Below are 12304 nucleotides of genomic sequence, written 5' to 3' on the forward strand. Positions count from 1 at the left end.
TGATTCCAGGTCAGGGCACATACCTAGGTTGTGAATTCAATGCCCAGTTGGGGCACGTATAGGAGACAACTGATCCATGTTTTCCTCTCTCCCTCTCCACCTTCCTCTCTCTCTCTAAAATCAATTTTTAAAAAAAAACACATATCCTTAGGTGAGAATTTAAAAAAAAAAAACAGCACTAGGAAAGTCTTTTGAACTACATTTGAATTATCCAAAGCATCCAGGAAAGCTTTTGGTCAATTATCATAATGCCAAACATCAAAAATCTGGACACCAACTAGCTAGTCATTCATTGAGCCAATCAATCAATCATGCAATGTCCTTCTAACTAGGCCAGGATGAGGTAAATAGCCTTGACTTATCCCTGTAACCTGTCCAGGTCTTACCTGGAGGAACATTTAAAAGAAATTGGAAACAGAGAACTCAAGTACAGGACAGTGTTAAGAGCAAGTATCAATAGCTCCTTCCAGAAAATGAAGGACCAGGTAAATGTGTTCATTTATTGACAGTTTTTTCACTCAGCAGTGTATTTCATGTGAATCCAATTTTTTTTTTTGCAGATTTTTTTATTGTGGTAAAATACACATCACATAACAATTGCCATCGTAACCATTTTTTAAATATATTTTTACTGATTTCAGAGAGGAAGGGAGAGGGAGAGAGAGATAGAAACATTAATAATGAGAGAGAATCATTGATCAGCTGCCTCCTGCATGCCCCACACTGGGATCAAGCCCACAGCCCTGACTGGGAATTGAACCATTACCTCCTGGTTCATAGGTCAATGCTCAACCACTGAGCCATGCTGGCCAGGCCATCTTAACCATTTTTAAGTGTACAATTCAGTGGTACTTAATACATTCGTGTTGTTGTGCAACCATCACCATCATCCATCCCCATAAGTCCTTTCATCTTATAAAACTGATACTCTATGCTCATTAAATAATACTCCTCATTCTCCCCTTCCTCCAGCCCCTGGCAATCACCATTGTATTTTCTGTCTCAGATTTTGATTACTCTTAAGTACCTCATACAAGTAGAATCATATAGTATTTGCCTTTTTGTGGTTGTTTATTTCACTAAGCATAATAATGATAGGGGTTTTTGGACTGGAACACACGGTGTTCCCCTGGGCAGGATGGCTTCCCCGGATTCTTTGTCTGTGGGAGTCGAAAAATTAATCCATGGATGGAAGATGGTATAGCAAAGGTGGAAATTTATTGAAGAACAAGTACAGTCTCCCACATAGGAGGGGGAAAGGGTCCCCCGAGTTCTTTTTTTCCCAGGTTTATAAAGGCTGCAGTTTTTGTGTCTCGATATCCCCTCTGATTGGCCACTATTCCCCTGTGATTTGGTCACTATAGCAACTCCTGAGCTCAAAGGTCAAACCTCACATGGGACATGTGAGGCCCTCCTTCTTTATTTTGTAAATATAGACCTTTGACTACTCCCAGTTCCCTTGTCTTATGAAAATGTAACTTCTGCTGGTTCCCTGCTTCCTTGTCTTATGGAAATGTAAGCTTTGTAGCTCTGTAGCCCTGTGTTTCTTCCATGGACCCCCTTAATTTTAAAAATTCCCTAAATCTGCCAATTTCACCCCTAAAAATTCCTATTTAAATAACCTCAAAGTTCATTCATGCTGCAGAATATTGTGGAATTTTCTTCCTCTTTAAATATAAATAATATTTCATTGTATGTATATACCACATTTTTTTAATCTATACATCCATTGATGGATACTAGGGTTTCTTCTACATTTTAGGTATTATAAATAATGCTACTATGAATATGGATATTCTAATATCTCTTTGAAACCCTGCTTTCAGTTATTTTGGGTATATATCCAGAAGAAGAATTGCTGGATCATGTGTTAATTCTATTTTTAATTTTTTGAGGAACCAGCAAACTGTTTTTCACAGCAACAGTATCTTTTACATTCCCACTAACTGTGTACAAGAGTTCTAATTTCTCCACATCTGGCCAACACTTGATGTTTTCTGGGGGTTTTTTATATATATAGTAACCATTCTAATGGGTATGAAGTAGTATTTTGTTGTAGTTTTCGTTTGCTTTTCTCTAATGATTAGTGATGTTGAGAATCTTTTCTTGGTTTGTTGGCCATTTGTATATCTTCTTTAAAATGTCCATTCAAATCTTTTGCCCATTTTTTAATGAGTAGGGTTATTTGTTTTTTATTGAGTTTTAAGAGTTCTGGGTATTTATTAATCCCTTATCAGATATGTAATTTGCGAATGTTATCTTTCATTCTCTGGGTTATCTTTTTACTCTGTTAATAGTGTCTTTTGATACACAAACCTGTTTAATGCTTATGAAATCCAATTTCTCTATTTTTTCTTTTGCTATCTGTGCTTTGGGGTCATAGCCAATAAATCATTGCCAAATCCAACTTTGTGAAGTTTTTGTCTTATGTTTTCTTGTAAGAGTTTAATTGATTTTAGACTTACATTTATGTCCTTGATTCATTATGCATTAACTTTTGTACAGTAGTCCCCCTTTATTCACGGGGAATATGTTCCAAGACTTTCAGTGGATGTTTGAAACCATGAATTGTACTGACCCTATATAGTCTGAGGCTTTTTGTATATATAATAAAGTTTAATTTCTAAATTAGGCACAGTAAGAGATTAACAACAACTAATAATAAAATAGGGCAATTAAAACAATATACTGTAATAAAAGTTATGTGAATATGGTCTTTCTCTCCCTCTGATAGCCAATCTGATAACCAAGACTGCTACTAAGTAACTAAGGGGCAGATAGTATAGGCAGCATGGACACACTGAACAAAGGGATGATTTATGTCCAGCCCAGGATGGAACAGGACGGCACAAGATTTCATCGTGCCATTTGGAACAGTGTGAAATTTAAAACATAAATTATTTATTTCTGAAATTTTATCATTTAATATTTGGGGGCCATTATTGACCACCACAGGTAACTGAAATCACAGAAAGCAAAACAATAGATAAGGATGGACTATACTGTATATGGTGTTAGGTAAGGGTCCAACTTCATTCTTTACATGTGGTTATCCAGTTTTCCCAGCACCATTTGTCAAAAAGACTATCCCTATCTGACCAGTGTGGCTCAATGGTTGAGCATACACCTATGAACCAGGAGGTTGGGGTTTGATTCCCGGTCAGGGCACATGTCCTGGTTCAAACCATCAGAATTATTTTTGTTCCTTTTTAGGTTTTCTATCCTTTTTTTGGTATTTTCATTTTGTTCACAAATAATTTTATTTACTTTCTCCACATCTTCCTTTAGTTCTTTGGGCATCTTTGAAACACTTGCTTAAAATATTGGTCTATTATATCTTCTATTAGGTCTTTTTCAAGAACAGTTTCTGTTGGGGTTGTTTTTTTCTTTGAATGGACCATATTTTCCTATTTCTTTGTTTGTCTTACGAATGTTTTTGTTGAACACTAGACATTTGAATCTATTAATGTGGTAACTCTGGAAATCAGATTCTCCTCCTTCCCCATGGCTTGCCAGGTTTGTTGGTTTGGGGGTTTTCTGTTTTGTTTTTTAGTGGTAGGGGTGGTTGCACATGTAGTTTATTTCTGCCGAGGATCAGCCTGAAATGTAAGCTTAGATATTCTGAGGCCTTTTCTAACCTTTCCTTGGACATACGTGGTCACTTTCTCATTTTCCCTGTGTGTGCAGTTGCTTTTTTTTAGAGAGAGAGAAAATGGAAGGGAGGGGGTGGGGAGAGAGAATCATGGATATGAGAGAGACACATCTATTGGTTGCCTCCTGCACACAACCCAACTGGGGCTGGGGATTGGCCTGCAACCCAGGTATATGCCCTTGACCAGGAATGGAACGCTCCAACCACTAAGCAACATTAGCCAGGGTTGCAGTTGCTTTTTAATATTCATATCTTAATGTCTGTCTCCTGAAGAGATAAAAAGCAAAAAATAAAGGAAGAGAAAAAGACACAAGCTCTTTAAATCCCCTGGTAGTTACCTCAATTGGAGGAGGAGACGCTTGCAAACATAGGGGGAGATGCAACAACAATGCTGCCCATCTCTTTATCTGCATCTCTCTCATCAGAAGCAATAAAATTGCCAATTGTGACACAACTAAAATAATGTTAGGAAGAAATGAAAGTTAATGGATATGTCTTTTGTGTAACACTTAACCTCATGGACCTCATTATTGTTGCCAGAGGAGATCAGATGCTGTGAAGCCTGTGAGATCTTGGGATCACATGCACATTTAATCCATAAAACCTAACTACTCTCTTAGAGGTATGTGTTTCATTACTATTATAGTTTTGGCTGGTGACAGGGCTGTGAAAGAATTCACAACTAAAAGAAGAGATAGATGCAGAGAGAAAGTTGTTTTTTACCTCCCCCAAGGGAAAGGTCTGGTGCATTGCTAATCAATACAAGGGCAAGAAATAAACATTGGCCTGCTCTTTTAAAGGATAATGGCTATTGTTGCTAGGTGACAAGGCAGGGAGGAGGATTGGGCTGTCTGTGAAAATCTGTCTCTTTTAAATCTGGGCAGATGTCCTAGGGAGGTGTCTTTATCAGTATCTTCACCCAAGCCTGTAAAACATGCTTATAGTAAAAGTTATGAATAGTTCAAAAGGGGTTTGTTTGAAGAGAAGAGGGGAAGGGAACTTTCTATAATTATCCTTGAGTTGTTAGGCCAGCAGGGAGGAGGTGTTTGCAAGAATGTAGCCTTGAGAGTTACTCATCCTGTCTTGCAGTTTGAACAGAGGGGCTAACAATCTTGAGGTTCAATTACCAGGTGCTCCTCATAAACCCCAACAGAAACTGTTCTTGAAAATGAGAAGGCTATAGCAAAGAAAAAGAGAGGACTTTTTTCTTGTTCTCACACTCACAATTGCTAATTTAATCAATAAACACAACTACTATTGTGGAAAAGAGTGATTTTTGTGGAACAGATCTAGAAGATGGTCAATTGAAACCGTGAAACTAGATTAAGTTGTGAACAACTTAGGAAATCATGAACCTGTGCCTGTACAGCCCTATTTCACAAAGTACTTCTTCACACGTATTCTGGTTGTAATATACAAACCTGGACCCATAAAATTTAACAGTTTCCTTTCCGAAAACTATTCCAACTGAAATCATGCTTTCTGGAATAGTGGAAGCAGCAAAACATAAGAAAAGGCCAGGCTGTGAAAAGGTAAGACAAACATTTTCGCCTGGCTTCATCTACCCACACACACCCTTTTTGGCCAGTTCTCACTAATTAGTCACAAACAAGTTTTGTTCTTCCCCTGATCACCTCTATTCACCTGCGGTCCAAATTTAGCCTGCTACCTGATTTTTGTAAACCCTGCAAGCTAAGAATGGTTTTTACACTTTTTAAATAGTTGGGAAAAAAGAAAAGAAGAATAATTTTTATGAAACACAAAATTGATATAAAATTCAAGTTTTGCTATCTACAAATAAAGTTTTATTATAATATAGCTATGTCCATTTTTAAATATATTTTTATTGATTTCAGAGAGAATGGGAGAGGGAGAGAGATAGAAACATCAATGATGAGAAAGAATCATCGATTGGCTGCCTCCTGCACACCCCCAAAGGGGATTGAGCCCGCAATCCAGGTATGTGCCCTGACCAGGAATCTAACCATGACCTCCTATGCATAGGTCGATGCTCAGCCACTGAGCATGTTGGTCTGGCAGCCATGTCCATTTTTAAGTGTACTATTTATAGCTGCTTTCATGTACAATGGCAGACATGAATAGATGCAACAGAGACTATATGGTCTTTAAGGCCAAAAATATTTATTATCTGCACTTTACAGAAAAAATGTGCCAACCTCTGTGCTAGATACTTCAACACCAAGGTGACTTGGGAGCTACAGAGTTCATCACAAAAGTTTGGGGGCAGGAGAACAGATCACATTCAAGGTATTCTCTTAAGACATAGGCCATCACTAGACATTTGAAGAAAGTTTGAGAATAGATTCAGACAGTTCCAAAGATCAGACTAGCAGAAAAGAAGTCAAATGAATCTCAAAGTGCTCAAAGAAACAGAAATAAGAAATACTAATAAAATTCACTACTCAGGGAACACACTGTAGATGATAGTTGAATTGAATGACTTCTCATGTCCCTCTAACCCTAACCCTGACACTCTGTTTCTCCTAGTCTGTGCAGATCTATGTTAGCAATGTAGTAATTCAAAGAAATAGGAGTTTCATGAAATGTGAATATGCCAATAAAATAATATTTTTACTAATAACAACACATTAGTTTTTCCTTCCTTTTTGTGCAGATTTGCTTTTGGAAGGTAAAAGAAATCACAGACATGCAATTATCAATAAGCCTTGTTAAGCCCCACAGACTTTGTTTGAACTGATGTTACAAAATTTTAAAAAGTTATGAATAAGGTAGTTTCCCAGAAAACAAACCATAAATATTGGTCTCGTCTTATCACAAAGATCCTATATAATAAAACCTTAATATGCAAATGAGCCAAACAACCAGTGGAACAACCGGTTGCTATGATGCTCACTGACCACCAGGAGGCAGATGCTCAATGCAGGAGCTGCCTCCTGCATTTAGCGTCTGCCCGCCCCCCCCTCCTCAGAGGGAGGCAACCAGCAGCAGCAATTAGGGGGCGGTGCTGGCCAACAAGCACCCCACCGGTCGCCTCCCACAGAGGGAGGCAAGCAGTGGATGCGATCCGGACGGGGCCAGCCAGAGAGCGGTGCCAGGCCACCAGCCAAGGCGGGTGCCAGTGGGGGCCCTCCGATCGCCCCGCCTGCCAGTCGCCCACAGATGGCTCTGATCGCCAGGCAGGCCTAGGGACCCTACCCTATATTTTGGGAACAGTCTCTTAGATTTAAAAATTAAAACCTGACAAGGCTACTCTAACACTGAAAAAACAGGATGATACAGCGATGACATGCATGGACTCTGGCTTGCACATTTTATGGTCAGCCCTGATTCTGACACTTATAACTGTGTGACAAAGCCAATTACTTAACTTCTCTCTGCTTCAGTTCTTCCACCCATAAGATGTGGAAAATGGGACTACTGCCTCAGAAGGATCACATTATGTACTACTTTTTATAATCAGGGCAAAAAAATATAGCTGCCCATACAACAGCAAGATGCCTTTCACCTGTATGAAAAGTATGGTCACTGGTGCATGCAGCGTCCTGGATTGAGAGAGGATGCAGGCCAGGCTGAGGGGACCCCCTGCCCCATGCATGAATTTCGTGCACTGGGCCTCTAGTGCTACTATATTATAATACTTGATATCAAACTATACTACAAGGCCATAGTAATCAAAAGAGCCTGGTACTAGCATAAGAACAAGTATATGGATCAATAGACTAGAACAGGGAGTCCAGAAATCAACCCACATATATATGATCAATTAATATTTGACAAAGCAGGCAAGAGAAAGACAGTCTCTTTAGCAAATGGTGTTGGAAAATTGGACAGTAGCCTAGCCAGTGTGGCTCAGTGGTTGAACACTGACCTATAAACCAAGAAGAAGGTCACAGTTTGATTCCCTATCAGGGCATATGCCTGGGTTGTGGGCTCAATCCTCAGTAGGGGGTGTGCAAGAGGCTGCCAATCAATAATTCTCTCTCATCATTGATGTTTCTATCTCTTTCTCCCTCTCCCTTCCTCTCTAAGATCAATAAAAACATTTTTTAAAAGAAAATTGGGCCTTAGCAGGTTTGGCTCAGTGGATGGAGCGTCGGCCTGTGGACTGAAGGGTCCCAGGTTCAATTCCGGTCAAGGGCACGTACCTTGGTTGCGGGCACATCCCCAGTAGCGGGTGTGCAGGAGGCAGCTGATCGATGTTTCTCTCTCATCCATGTTTCTAACTCTCTCTCTCCCTTCCTCTCTGTAAAAAATCAATAAAAGAAAATAAATAAATAAAAGAAAATTGGACAGGTACATGCAAAAAAAAATGAAACTAGACCACTAACTTACACCATCCACAGAATAAACTCAAAATGAATAAAATACTTAAATATGAGTCACAAAACCATAAAAATCCTAAAAGAAAACAGGATGTAAAAGCTCATAGGGAGACATCTCTTGTAGCAATATTTTTTCCAATATGTTTTCTAGGGCAAGGGAAACAAAAAAAATTAACAAATGAGACTACATCAAATTAAAAAGCTCTGTGTGGCAAAAGAAATTATCAACAAAATGAAAGTGAACCCACTGAATGAGAGAACATATTCGCTAATGATACATCTGACAAGAGGTTAATCTCCAGAATATATATAGAACTTACACAACTCAACACCAGGAAGACGAGCAACCCAATTAAAAAATTGGCAAAGGACTTGAATAGACTCTTCTCCACAGAGGACATACAGGTGGCCAATACACATATAAAAAAATGCTCAGCCCTAACCAGTTTGGCTCAGTGGGTAGACCATCGGCCTGCGGACTGAAGGTTCCCAGAGACTATATGGTCTTCAAGGCCAAAAATATTTGGTGTGCAGGAGGCAGCTGATCGATGTTTCTCTCATCGATGTTTCTAACTCTCTATCCCTCTCCCTTCCTCTCTGTAAAAAATCAATAATATATATATATATATTTTAAAATGCTCAACATCACTAGTCATCAGAGAGATGCAAATTAAATCTACAATGAGATATCACCTCACACATGCCAGAATGGCTACCATCAACCAATCAACAAACAAGTGATGGCAAGAGTGTGGAGAACGGGAACCTTAGTGCACTAATGGTGGGAATGCAGATTGGTGCAGCCACTATGGAAAACAGTATGGGGTTTCCTAAAAAGAAAATTAAAAATTAAATTGCCACTTGATCTAGCGATCCCACTTCTGGGAATATATCCTAAGAATCCCAAAGCACCAATATGCACCCCTCTGTTCACAGCAGCGCTGTTTACAACAGCCAAGATCTTGAAACAGTTCAAATGCCCATCAGCAGATGAGTGGATTAAAAAGCTGTGGTACAGTCCTGGCCTGTATGGCTCAGTTGGTTGGGCATCATCCCATGCACCAGAAGGTTGCCGGCTCAATTCCCGGTCAGGGCACATTCTTAGGTTGTGGGTTTAATCCCAGGTAGGGGGAATGCAGATGTTTCTTTCTCTCTCTCTCCCTCTCCCTTCCTTTCTAAAAATCAATTTAAAATCTTTTTTTAAAAAAAAAGTTCTAGTACATTTACACAATGGGATACTTAGACTGCCATAAAAAAAAAAGAAGGAAATCTTACCTTTTGCAACAACATGGATGGACCTGGAGATTATTATGCTAAGTGAAATAAGCCAGTCAGAGAAAGAGAAATACCATATGATCTCACTTATATGTAGAATCTAATGAACAAAATAAATTGATGAATAAAATAGAAACAGAGGCATGGATATATGAAACAGTCTGACAGTTGTCAGAGGGAAGAGAAGGGGAGGGGGCCTGAATGAACAAAGGTGAAGGGATTAGCCAAAGAACATATACGCATAACACATAGACACAGACAACAGTATAGTGATGGCCAGAGGGAAGAGAGATGGGGGCTGGTTGGAAGGGGACAATGTTGGGGAGGGGGGGGACATCTGTAAGTGTCAACAATAAGAAAAAAAACAAGGGTTCTATTATAATATTCCCTAAGCTAAATGTCTCACACATTATAATTGACTCTGGGGAAAATAAATGATGTAACAGAACACAAAGGAGACCAATCTCAGCAGTTACCTTCAGAGGGAGCCCCAACTCTTTTCCCCAGTTTGTAAGGAAACTGGAAGAGGACTTCTACAACTAAGCAGGCAAATAATAGAGTTTCATTCTTTTGGTCCTTTAGCCAGAACGGACCAATTGGGTCTTCTGCCATGAGCTCTTCACAGTAACTATCCTGACCCCGTGAGACCCAAAACCATTGAAATTATCCTAGGAACAGCTTCGTATCTCTTCTCTCAGATTGCGAAAGGATTTTCTGTGGATACTGACACCTCCAGATGAAGGTGATTCTCTCCCCCAAGTCCCATTCCATTTTCCAGAGTTAAATGTCATCTACAGGACTTGATCACTGATGCGGAGAGGTGCTGACAAGAGAGGAAGATATTCCTAATTATAGATGACCACAGAGTAAGTTTCAGATATCGATCCATGTTGGGTTCAAACACTGTGCAAAGGGTTTCTTCGCTTTCAGTCATTTTATCTCTCAATGTCTTTTCTTGTTTCATTATGCAATATATTTCTTTCTGCTCTCATAGAAATTTTCTTCCCTGCTCCAAGTCTAACTGTGCAGCTACCATTTAGCCTTATAATATGGGGATAACACTATCTCCCCAAGCCTTTTACTGGCTACATCTTTCTCTAAAGCCACCTTCCTTCAGGCTCATTCACTGCCTTAAAAGGTAAGAATATCTTGGAGTTCTGTGGTGGTTTCATCTTTACTCCTTGCTGTTTCGTCTTTGTCAGGTCCTTCTTCCTGTAACACAGGTTCTCTGCCCAAATGTGAAGAATGGATGTGAGTAAAACTATAATCTGATTTCTGTGTTATTTAAACAGACAGTTCAAATGCATTGCTAATAAGGGTTTTATATTTTAATGGAAATTTGAAGCCTTATTTATCGAACTTAATCACTCAATTTTTTCTCATCTCATTGTATATATGTATATATTTATTATATATCTACATATTATTTCCCTTTAGATTATTTTCAGTTTTATTTTATTGGGACTGTGAAGATTTCGATTATTTTCATGTCTTATGTAAAATTCAGAAAATGGCAATAGATTATGTGTGTTCTAAATATTTAAGATGCTTTTATATAAATTAAAAGAAAGTGCTTTGAGTTTATTATCAAGACATAAAAAAAATTTAAGTTTCTTCATGACCATTTGATAAATGGATGACTAGAGTTAGGTATGTAATTTGAGACCAAAATTAAGCTGAAATAGGGTCAAGCCTGCTCTTTTCCTCATTAGAAAAGGTAATTAATGCCCTAGGCCCGTGGTCGGCAAACTGCGGCTCATGAGCAGTTTGCTGACCACGGCCCTAGGCAAATCAGTCACTAACAATTTTTAATGATCAGCATTATAGATTTACAGTCGTTTTGTGATCCACTAATGATTCCCATATTTTTTCAAACATGCTTATACTAGATGACATTTTATATTTGATATAAGATCACGATTCAAAAACATATTGCATTAATGCCTTCACAGTCCCTGTAAAATGAAAATACTGCTAAGCCCCCAGGCAATGGTCTACTTTTTAAAAAAATGTATCAGTGTGACAGTGAAAGGAGATGGGCCATTTCACATATTAACGGGAACAAAATGTGTTTAAGTTTAGAACATGCACTTAACTCTACTACATCTAGGTTTAGAAATAGGGCAGCAATTAGAATCTTTGACAAAATGAACCATCAAATTCTTAAAATCGTTATTCTGATCATAGACAAAGCTATGGCTTCAGCACACTAACAATTAATGTTGTCAAAGAATTTTTAAAACTAACAATTTACAATCTGAAATAACCTGATTTACTAGATTATTTGGGCTTATTTGTGGGAAGGAATGTTAAGTAAAATGTAGAAAGAATACTAGACTGGAAATCATAAATCCTAGTGGTAGTGCTTACTCTAGCACTGTATAGCTATGGGACTCCTCTGTCATTTAACTCCTCTAAGGATCATCACTATACAGATGTAAAATGCCATCATTATTTTGTGAGTTCATTCTATCCTAGTTCATTGAGGTTTCATCAGTGCCATGTTTCTTTCCCTTTGTGTCATGTCCTTCTCTCTCTCTCTCTCCCTTCCTACCTCCAATTTTATTATTGAAAGGAATTAAGGCATCTCAGAGCCACATCTGGGATATCAATGAATCACAGTAAGAAGCGGGGTGCTCACCCAAGTTTCATGCCTGGAGATCTATAATAATGGCAACAGCACAGGGAAGAAGGTAAAAGAAAATTGTCCTGTTAATATTTATAACTAAATTGGGAAGAAACTTGTTAGAGAAATACATAGAAGAAACTTTAATTGCAACTGGAATAAAATCACACCTAATAAAGACAGTCTTACAAATAGGGCTACATGCCTTCCCCTCATCCTTCCCTTTAAGATGGTTCTAAAATCTAAGGGCAAGATTAGGAAATACTATTCTCGCTGGTTAAATAAAATGAGAATTGGCATATTCAAACATTGAATCATTGTGTTGTACATGTGAAACTAATATAATGTTATATATCAATTTTACCTCAATATAAAAAATTAATTTAAAAAACATTTTAAGTTCAGGTTCTCTGAAGTAGCATGTTAACTTTGTAGATTTCTTTTTGG

The sequence above is a fragment of the Myotis lucifugus genome, unplaced genomic scaffold (assembly GCF_000147115.1).
Source record: "Myotis lucifugus unplaced genomic scaffold, Myoluc2.0 scaffold_38, whole genome shotgun sequence".
NCBI classification, from domain to species: domain Eukaryota; kingdom Metazoa; phylum Chordata; class Mammalia; order Chiroptera; family Vespertilionidae; genus Myotis; species Myotis lucifugus.